This window comes from Schistocerca nitens, chromosome 1, assembly GCF_023898315.1.
Source record: "Schistocerca nitens isolate TAMUIC-IGC-003100 chromosome 1, iqSchNite1.1, whole genome shotgun sequence".
NCBI lineage: Eukaryota > Metazoa > Arthropoda > Insecta > Orthoptera > Acrididae > Schistocerca > Schistocerca nitens.
Genome location: NC_064614.1, coordinates 1,198,020,323 through 1,198,031,945, shown reverse-complemented (window position 1 = coordinate 1,198,031,945; position 11,623 = coordinate 1,198,020,323). Strand labels below are relative to the sequence as shown.

The 11,623-nt window shown below is 44.9% G+C and overlaps 1 pseudogene; it reads right to left on the bottom strand.

Annotated features, from left to right (window-relative positions):
* Positions 1-2,597: 2,597 nt before the first annotated feature.
* LOC126207093 (5S ribosomal RNA) lies at positions 2,598-2,715 on the bottom strand (annotated as a pseudogene).
* Between the last annotated feature and the right edge of the window lie 8,908 nt (positions 2,716-11,623).

The window sequence follows — 11,623 nt, the reverse complement described above, 5'->3', positions numbered from 1 at the left end:
AAGGCTGCTGCCCCTCTTTAGGAACCACACGTTTGTCTGGCCTCTCAACAGATACCCCTCCGTTGTGGTTGCACCTACGGTACGGCTATCTGTATCGCTGAGGCACGCAAGCCTCCCACCAGCGACAAGGTCCATGGTTCACTGGGGGGAGGGGGGGTGTATCGCGTTACAGCTGCGTTAACTGATGTTACTAGGTTTTTACGTACTTTTTCCGAAAATTGTTTAGCTATTAAATGATGGAAAACGCAATTACAACGTTTAAGTAGGAATAGCAAGGAATTTTGTGAATGCTGACAGTGGAAGGCTTGCGAAAGTTGATGCATTTATGCTCCACCGATTTAGAGCAGCGATATGTGCAACGACGGACAGTGTTTTCCCTTTTCCTTGCTGTGGTGTCACCGCCAGACACCACACTTGCTAGGTGGTAGCCTTTAAATCGGCCGCGGTCCGTTAGTATACGTCGGACCCGCGTGTCGCCACTATGAGTGATTGCAGACCGAGCGCCGCCACACGGCAGGTCTAGAGAGACTTCCTAGCACTCGACCCAGTTGTACAGCCGACTTTGCTAGCGATGGTTCACTGACAAATTACGCTCTCATTTGCCGAGACGATAGTTAGCATAGCCTTCAGGTACGTCATTTGCTACGACCTAGCAAGGCGCCATTATCATTTGTTATTTATCTTGGGATGCATGTACAGTCAGACCGATGTTCACCAATTATGGATTAAAGTTAAGTATTCCAGCAGCTACGTACTTTTGTTGATAGTATAATTACTTTAACTGTTCCAGACCTCACGCCAGCCTGTGTGAGCTTAAACGCGTGCCTTTCGGCTTCCTCCAAATCCCGTGAATTGGCTCCTGCCAATTCACAACACTTGCAATATCATTAAATTCGCTCAAAACTGAAGAATTGTAGAACTTTTTAAAATGGGTCTGTACAGTTATTGAGTATTAGTCGTGAGCTGCGACGCGAACCATAATGAAATTATTCTTCTTTTCTCTATAGAAAATACTCGTATTTCATCCAGCAGGCCATTGGTTGTGTAAACGACAGTGCCTCCGTATACAGGAAAAGAGTACACATGTTCAGGTCCTAGAAGGGTCATATCTAGTTCAATGTTTTATGCGAAATACAAAATTAAAGTTAGCAAGAACTGATCATAGTAGTTACAGCTTCACATTAGTCTCAGTATGAGAAATGGACAACAGAAGATAAATGCATTTACTTTGCGAACAAACAACTCATTATTTTGGGAATAATTACTAGTAGGGAAAGTATGATCGTACACCCATAGTACGATGAGGTGTTGGGCGATCAGGTTATACGGAGAGATATAAGGTGTGTACAACTTGCAGGTGACACAAATCTAAGGGCTGTGATGTTTGCGAGGGTAAACTAACGTTAGCGTCTGAAGCAGAATTACTTCCACTTTATGTAATACGATGAAACCGCAAGCCTAATTGGACAGTACGAAAATAAAAACATTGCTTCTAATAAAGTAAAACGAGTGTGGCCACATTAAATAGAAAATGTCTTCTTGAACGTGGCGTATGTGAAAAACGATTACATATGTAACCGCATGCAAACAGCAACGAAAACATCATAATATTCTGTTTCTGATAGGTGTAGTAAATTGTGATTTGGTTTTCATATCAGAAGACTAGTTCAAATGGCTCTAGCATTATGGGACTTAACATCTGAGGTCACCAGTCCCATACTTGCAACTACATAAATCTAACTAACCTAAGGACATCATACACATCCATGCCCGAGGCAGGATTCGAACCTGCGACCGGAGCAGCAGCGCGGTTCCGGACCGAAGCGCCTAGAACCACTCGGTCACCGAGGCTGGCATGAGAGGACTGTCGAGTTGTTCTCTGGAACACTCAAGAACAACTTTTCAGGAGATATACTTGTATTGTAGATGTATTTGTGCAGTAAATTATCACACATCATTTGTAATCCATTTTCGGAAAGTTAAATTGCACATCATTTGTAACTACAAAACAAGACATCAATGAATTAACATTATTACAGTAGGAGCAGTGACGTCACAGGCATCACCTGTCTCGCTAGGAGAGTTTTACCTGGCGTTATATTTCTTTGAATTTCATTTTTGTTTTTATAAAAGCATACTGAAGTCCAAGAGGAAAAAAAGCTATTTATCAGCATAAAATGACACAATTTATCATTTAAGAATGTTTTCAGAAAACAGTCAACACCCTATTGCTGCCCATGTCGTATTCGAGAGGAGTACTTACACAAGGTGCATCAGAATTTGTATATATATGTCTATTGTTAAGATCAGTACCGAGAGACTGACAGGAGAATGTTAATCACTATGGGTTCTTTAATTAACAGTTACAAAAACTAAACTAAAATAAACTCTGCCCGAACAGGCCATGAAGGACCAACGGTACCGACCGGCCACCTTGTCACCCTCAGACCGCAGGCGTCACTGGATGCGGATATGGATGGGCATGTGGCCAGCACACCGCTCTCCCGACTGTGTGTCAGTTTACACAAGACCGGAGCCGCTACTTCTCAATCAAGTGGCTCCTCATTTTGCCTCACAAGAGCTGAGGGCACGCCGCTTGCCAACAGCGCTCGGCAGACCGGATGGTCACCCATCCAAGTGCTAGTCCAGCCCGACAGCGCTTAACTTCGGTGATCTGACGGGATCCGGTGTTGTCACTGCGGTAAGGCCGTAAATAATAGAACAAAAGACAAATTTCAGCCATCCAGAACAGTACCAATACTGATGTCTGGTATTTACGATTAAATTGCCGTCTTGTTGGTCGAAAATCTACGCTAAACAATTGCTCGTGGATTAAAATACACAACCAGATCAAAAAATATATATAAATCACTCAGAAGATGATGAGGGAGCCAAATGAACCTTCCTAGTTGAGAGGGTATGTACTGTCATTTCAGTGATTTCAAAATCAAGTCAAATTTACGAGCAGGCCGCTGTGGCCGAGCCGTTCTAGGCGCTTCAGTCCGGAACCGCGCTGCTGGTTAGAATCCTGCCTTGGGCATGGATGTGTATGATGTCCTTAGGTTAGTTAGGCTTAAGTAGTTTTACGTCTAGGGGACTGATGACCTCAGATGTTTAGTGCTTAGAGCCATTTGAACCAAATTTACGTAGAACTTGGTAGCATGAGCCCACTTATCATTATGACGGTGGATCCCATGTGGCCTGGATGTATGCGCTTATTCGTTGGTAAGGCAGTAGTAAAGCGGTTGTGTCTTTTTCTGAGGCATGCTGGCACACAACTGTTAACTGGTCCCTGATATCACGCATGCACTGGCAGGTAGTTTGACGCCCGAGTTGGTTCCACACATATTTTACGGGTGACAAATCAGAACGTTGCTGGCCACGGGAGTACATCAGTACCACAAAGCCATTTCAGAGAGACTCGTGCCTTATATGGACGAGCATTGTCCTGTTGGAAAATAGCACCACGATATCGTCGCACGAGAGGTAACGTTAGGTTAGGTAACGCATGGGGACGTAGCATTTCCGTGATTTACCATTGTTCGATCTGTAGCTGACAAAGTGCGTCGCCATCCGTCAGTGGTCCATGCCTTCCAGTCACGCCACCAACCCATATGCAGCCTTTCGTTCTGTGGTATTAACGGCAGCCTACGAATGGGAGTGTACATCCATAGTCCGGCAGCTGCTAGTCTCCAGCCTGCCGTGTGAGATAATACAGAATGTTTCAGAAAGTATCTTATTTGCCTTGGATGGCAGGTGCAGGTTTTGAAGGTGTTACGATGTTACTGGTCGACGCTCAAATCCTCCTTTAGTTGACAGGCATAGTAGACCGGGACCTTGCCGAAGGCTCTACCAACACAGGGCCACTGTCACGTCCTAATGCCACAGAAATCTATATATTGCACAATTCAACCTTTCGTTTAAATGGAGACTGACAATGGGTCCTCTTTCAAAATATACTGAAGCGCCAAAGAAAGTGGGATAGGCATGTGTATTCAAACACAGAGATACTTAAACAGAGAGAATACGGCGCTGCGATCGGAAACACATCGGTTACTGCTGCTACAATGACAGGTTACCAAGATTTAAGTGCGTTTGAACGTGGTGTTATAGTCGTCGCACTACCAATGGGACACAGCAACTTTCAGGTGGCGATGATGTGGGGATTTTCCCATACGACCATTTCACGAGTGTTCCGTCCCCGACATCGCTGCGGTCGGAAAAACATCCTGCAAGAACGGAAACAATGACGACTGAAGAGAATTTTTCATCATGGCAGAAGTTCAGCCCTTCGGCAAATTGCTGCTGATTTCAATCCTGGGCCATCAACAAGTGTTAGCGTGCGAACCATTCAACGAAACATCATCGATATGGGCTTTCGGATCCGAAGGCTCACTCGTGTACCCTTGATGGCAGTACGACACAAAGCTTTACTCCTTGCCCGGGCCCGTCAACACCGATATTGTACCGTTGGTGGCTGGAAACATGATGCCTGGTCGGACAACTCTCGTTTTAAACTGTATCAAACGGATGGACGCGTACGGGTATGGAGACAACCTCATGAATTCATTGACCCTGTATGTCAGCATGGGACTGTTCAAGCTGGGGGAGGCTCTGTAATAGAGTGCGGTGTCATGTCCTTCCCACTCGTCTAATATAGGGTGCCTATGGAGCTGTTTTCTCGGATAGCTAAACAACAATTCAAGCAAATCTTATTAATCAAGTTCATTACAGTAATTAAATTGACAATTCTTAATTTTGCATATTTACAAAGATGGGTCGATAAAAAAGGGTGATATGCAAGTACTCAATTTCCTTGTATATATACAATTTCCATGTAAGCAAGTAATACAGTTCACAAGTCACGGCTAAAGCGATTATCTCACGGGTCGTCTTCTAGTGTGGCGACGGCTTGGCGGAGCGTTGCTTATACAGGGTGTTTCAAAAATGACCGGTATATTTGAAACGGCAATAAAAACTAAACGAGCAGCGATAGAAATACACCGTTTGTTGCAATGTGCTTGGGACAACAGTACATTTTCAGGCAGACAAACTTTCGAAATTACAGTAGTTACAATTTTCAACAACAGATGGCGCTGCGGTCTGGGAAACTCTATAGTACGATATTTTCCACATATCCACCATGCGTAGCAATAATATGGCGTAGTCTCTGAATGAAATTACCCGAAACCTTTGACAACGTGTCTGGCGGAATGGCTTCACATGCAGATGAGATGTACTGCTTCAGCTGTTCAATTGTTTCTGGATTCTGGCGGTACACCCGGTCTTTCAAGTGTCCCCACAGAAAGAAGTCACAGGGGTTCATGTCTGGCGAATAGAGAGGCCAATCCACGCCGCCTCCTGTATGTTTCGGATAGCCCAAAGCAATCACACGATCATCGAAATATTCATTCAGGAAATTAAAGACGTCGGCCGTGCGATGTGGCCGGGCACCATCTTGCATAAACCACGAGGTGTTCGCAGTGTCGTCTAAGGCAGTTTGTACCGCCACAAATTCACGAAGAATGTCCAGATAGCGTGATGCAGTAATCGTTTCGGATCTGCAAAATGGGCCAATGATTCCTTTGGAAGACATGGCGGCCCAGACCAGTACTTTTTGAGGATGCAGGGACGATGGGACTGCAACATGGGGCTTTTCGGTTCCCCATATGCGCCAGTTCTGTTTATTGACGAAGCCGTCCAGGTAAAAATAAGCTTCGTCAGTAAACCAAATGCTGCCCACATGCATATCGCCTTCATCAATCCTGTGCACTATATCGTTAGCGAATGTCTCTCGTGCAGCAATGGTAGCGGCGCTGAGGGGTTGCCGCGTTTGAATTTTGTATGGATAGAGGTGTAAACTCTGGCGCATGAGACGATACGTGGACGTTGGCGTCATTTGGACCGCAGCTGCAACACGGCGAACGGAAACCCGAGGCCGCTGTTGGACCACCTGCTGCACTAGCTGCGCGTTGCCCTCTGTGGTTGCCGTACGCGATCGCCCTACCTTTCCAGCACGTTCATCCGTCACGTTCCCAGTCCGTTGAAATTTTTCAAACAGATCCTTTATTGTATCGCTTTTCGGTCCTTTGGTTACATTAAACCTCCGTTGAAAACTTCGTCTTGTTGCAACAACACTGTGTTCTAGGCGGTGGAATTCCAACACCAGAAAAATCCTCTGTTCTAAGGAATAAACCATGTTGTCCACAGCACACTTGCACGTTGTGAACAGCACACGCTTACAGCAGAAAGACGACGTACACAATGGCGCACCCACAGACTGCGTTGTCTTCTATATCTTTCACATCACTTGCAGCGCCATCTGTTATTGAAAATTGTAACTACTGTAATTTCGAAAGTTTGTCCGCCTGAAAATGTACTGTTGTCCCAAGCATATTGCAACAAACGGTGTATATCTATCGCTGCTCGTTTAGTTTTTATTGCCGTTTCAAATATACCGGTCATTTTTGAAACACCCTGTATTATCTTCGTATAGGGGCCGCACCTGTCGTGGTGTCGTCCTAGTCAGCGTACTACTGGCTGATGTCGTTTCACAGCCCTCTCTGGTGTAACGTTCGAGGCCGACGTGCCGGCGCTTGGTGTTACGCTGGAGCAAGGGACACGTGGAGTAGGTGGGACCCCCTGTCTGGATACGACTCTGACAGGTGACACGTAGGTAAGCATTCTGTCCGATCACCTCTATCCATTCACGTCCATTGTTCATTCCGACGGATTTGGGCAGCTCCAGCAGGACAATGCGACACCCCACACGTCCTACAGAGTGGCTCCACGAATACTCTTCTGGGTTTAAACACTTCAGCTGGCTACCAAACTCCCCAGATGTGCACGTTATTCAGGATATCTGGGGTGTCTTGCAACATGCTGTTCACAAGAGACCTCCACACCCACGTACTCTTACGGATTTATGGAGAGCCATGCAGGATTCATGGTGTCAGTGTCCTTCAGTACAACGTCACACATTAGTCGAGTCCATGCCAAGTCATGTTGTGCTGTTTGTGCATGCTCGCGGGGGCCCTACACGATAGTAGGCAGGTGTAGAAGTTTCTTTGGCTCTTCAGTGTATATCAGGTGCTGATGACGCTGTTTCAGTCACAGCCAGCTTCACGGAACATTTGTCCTTATATAAAGTATCAGGTCTGGTAACAACACCAGTCACTAACCACACTAATGCACTCTGCTGCCCCGTTAACCCTACCATAGTAAATCGCAACTCTAATGATTTGTAAGCCCTCTGATGGTGTGTAGTCAAAGGCCTTGGCACAGTAGTATTTGTGGTGTCACCGCCAGACACCACACTTGCTAGGTGGTAGCTTTAAATCGGCCGCGGTCCATTAGTACAGGTCGGACCCGCGTGTCGCCACTGTCAGTGATCGCAGACCGAGCGCCACCACACGGCAGGTCTCGAGAGACTTACTAGCACTCGCCCCAGTTGTACGGACGACGTAGCTAGCGATGCACACTGTCGAAGCCTCGCTCATTTGCAGAGCAGATAGTTAGAATAGCCTTCAGCTAAGTCAATGGCTACGACCTAGCAAGGCGCCATTAGTAACATTGCATGTATCTACAGAGTCTCACTTGTATCGTCAAGAGCGGTGTACAACAATGATGGATTAAAGTTAAGTATTCCAGCAGCTACGTACTTTTCTTTATAGCATTAATTACGTATCCTGTTTCAGACCTCACGCCCATCTGCGTGAGCTTAGCGCGTGCCTTTCGGTTACCCGTCACTGTGGACTGGCTGTCTTGTCAGTTCACAACATTTTTGGCGACGAGGATGGGATCCAATTTGGCGTGACCACTCCGTCCAGGTTTCCATTGTCGGGTCAAATGGCCGGAACGGGGGTGCAACAGCATGATGTGGCTGCGGTAGCGGTGAAGCGGCGGCTACCGCATCGTTTTGCATTGCACGTTGACCCTGAACGAGCTGTCCAAGGGCATCCAATAACGCCTGCGTCTGCTGATTCTGCAAGCGCTAAAATTCGGACAGTACATCTGGAGATTGTGGCGAAGCCATGACAAGTAAATTAAGCAATACGAACGCTAAATCCTCTTTTAAGCCTCGCCGCCTACAGAATTCAAGGTAACGAGCGGCAGCCTTTTTTATTGGCCTGTGTAGGTGTGTCCACCTACCGTGTGATAGTGAAATTATTTTCCCGACGCGACGTAGCAGTATTCACCGGTTAACTGCTGTAGGGATGTGCTCAGCCCTTGTGGGGCCAATTGAGGTGATAATTCACTGAGAAGTAACGGCTGTGCTCACGGAAGCTGACATCGGCCACGAGAGCGGTGTGCTGATCACAGGACCCTACACATCCGTATCGTCTGATCTGATATCTATCGGCTGAGGATGATACAGTGGTGGGTCGGCAAAGTTGGTTTTCCGAGGCCTGTTTGGAGGGAGTTTGGTGTTGTGTACGCGTGCAAAGTGCACTGACACCCAGCCATGTCTTCTGGGTGTTTCACTTTCCTTGTCAGCCAGAGTGCTACGAGAAACTGGCCATTCATGAGACTAATCAACAAATTCGGAGTACATAGACAAGTAACAAACATAAAGGCACTAATCTTGTTGCAGCAGAATCATTTATTCATCTCATGAAAGTTTATGAAATGCCGTCATCGACGGTGGGGTGGTAAGCACACTGAACATTCGAGCGAATCATCGAGTATATTCTCTTAGACACATCAGGAAGACACTAAAATATGCACTATGCCTTCATACTATTGTCTGCAACTTGCTGTGCGAGAAATAAATTGAAAATAGCTTAAATTCTCCAGGTCCGACAAAGATTTTAAGGCTAGTGAGGAAACTGGAAATCATATTACAAATATACCTGCTGCGAGTCCCTTTGCTCCACCACCACTTCGCTTTGGACTAGCCTCAACGGAGTCGGACTCTAGAATGGGTCCAAGCTCGAGCAGTCCGTTAAACCCTTCCGGTAAACAGCAAAATTTATATAAGAAAATTTATTATGAGCAAATGTGGAAGAAAAACGTACTTGTAGCATTTAGCAGATCTCAACAGCAGAAATTGTTGTGTGATGTCTAATTATTGCTTGCCGTTTGGAAATCGGTAGCCGATTACAGCGTACTATTGCATACCAACACACTTTCAAAGTTAATTGAAATACCAAAAGAGAAGAAAAGCGTCTACAATTGAATTTGTTTACTGAGGAAGTAATTAAGGACATAAAGTTTCTTGGAGGGTATTAACATTTAGCGATAAATGTTTACAGTGATAGGAAATGATGATGACACTGCTCTTCTCTGTGAGAGCGTGAAAGTATTCAGACCCTGTTGAATGGAATGAGTTGTCTAATGAGCACGAAATGTGAAAGAAAGACGAAAACTCGACCAGTAGTGTTAAACTGAACAGGATAACCACATAACAGATGAAGGGAAGAGATTGTTACACAAGCCAGGGATACTGCACTAGGGGAACACAGAAATATAACCCGGTTGTGATAGCTTTTGTGGGGCCTGGCGCTGAAAAAAAAGAAGGAAAAGCAACAGCGGTCAAGGAATTCTGCTACTTTGGAAACTAAATACCACACGAATGACGAAGCAAGGTTGTAAGAAGCATGTTAACCTAAGGAAAGAGGGTATCAAATATAGGTCTCAATTTGACGAAGAAATTTCTAAGCATACATGTTAGCAGGACAAAACATTGTACGGAAGTGCATCATGGACTAGTGGGTACATCACAAGAGGATCGTAGCGTTAGAGGCATGGTACTTGTAACAAATAAAAAATTATAATAATAATAATATAATAATAAAATATAATAATAATAATAATAATAATTGTAATAATAATAATTGTTTGTTTGGATAAGTAATTGCGGGATTAAAATTTACGCCGTGAATTTATCGAGCTTCGCACGTCCGAAGATGTACGGAACGTAGCCAGGGCTCATTATGTATTTCTTTTTTTGTAGACAGAGTCTGATATCTGACCTCAGCATCAATCATGAAAATGGAGTGACTAAAACTACTAAAACAAAGAAAAGCATAAGATTAAATAAACATATATTCATTTCAACATATACATTACGATATAAATTACACTTACGTAAAATTTTAGATAAATAATGGCAGATCACAAATGAGAGCGACTTATTAATTCTGCGCCTCTTTTCTGCTAATAAATATCAATATGGCTAACTGTGGAGCCGCACAAAATATTAAGCCCTTCTAGGACAACGAATGACATGAGTGTGTTGATGCCTACTGGCTGTGACAAGAGAGCGGTGTTAATTACTTTATTTTGCATTCTCTCGTCTTAAAAAATCGATACATATAATCTAAGTTAACTAAATTAAATATTGTCTGTGCTCGAGTGCAAATGGTTCCTTAAATACTGTAGAAGAAGGTTGAGAATTAACTGGGCTGATAACATGAGAAATGACAAGGTTTCCCTCAATTTTTTGTTTTTTTTTGGGAGGGGGGGGGGCAATTTTCAGGAAAAACCGACAGAAGACACTAGATGATTAGACGATTCTTAAAACATCATGGAATAACACTGGTAAATAATTATGGATTAGTTTGCAGTGCAAATGTGAACTGTGATAAAGAGATTGGTACAGGAGAGGAAAGTTTGCTCACCAATAAACGATCCAGAAAACTGCTAGAAAAACAATTGTTTTCAGTGGTCAGTAGCCGGCCGAATTGGCCGTGCGGTTAAAGGCGCTGCAGTCTGGAACCGCAAGACCGCTACGGTCGCAGGTTCGAATCCTGCCTCGGGCATGGATGTTTGTGATGTCCTTAGGCTAGTTAGGTTTAACTAGTTCTAAGTTCTAGGGGACTAATGACCTCAGCAGTTGAGTCCCATAGTGCTCAGAGCCATTTGAACCATCAGTGGTCAGTATACAGGGGCATTCATAAATACCTCCAGTTTTTCAGAAGATGGCTCTGTGAAAAGTACGAGGCGTTTTGAAAAGTAATGTTCCAAAATGTTTACGTTTTAAGCTTTTTAAATAAAACAAATGTTAACGTTCTACACTTTTACTTTTCATGTCCAGATATTCATTTCGAAAGATAGTCAATCTGGTGACGAACACGTTCCATGCAATGAGAGAACAGAATGATTCTGCGGCGAAGCCACCACCTCACCTCTAATTGCAGTTTTACTAAAGTGAAGCCCTCCAGATGATCGATGACAGTGACATCAGGCTGTCGGATTGTTGCAGATGTCGTAGCGCTCTTGTGTGGTCTGGTACTGTCTTGCTACAGGAGAGGGATTTCAATTGGAGGTGTGTTTTGTGCTACAGAACGCTATTTTTCACGCACCGACATAGTTACGTTATCCGGCCGCGGTGGTGTAGCGGTTCTAGGCGCTCAGTCCGGAACCGCGCGACTGCTACGGTCGCAGGTTCGAATCCTGCCTCGGGCATGGATGTGTGTGATGTCAAATGGTTCAAATGGCTCTGAGCACTATGGGACTTAACATCTATGGTCATCAGTCCCCTAAAACTTAGAACAACTTAAACCTAACTAACCTAAGGACATCACACAACACCCAGCCATCCCGAGGCAGAGAAAATCCCTGACCCCGCCGGGAATCGAACCCGGGAACCCGGGCGTGGGAAGCGAGAACGCTACCGCAC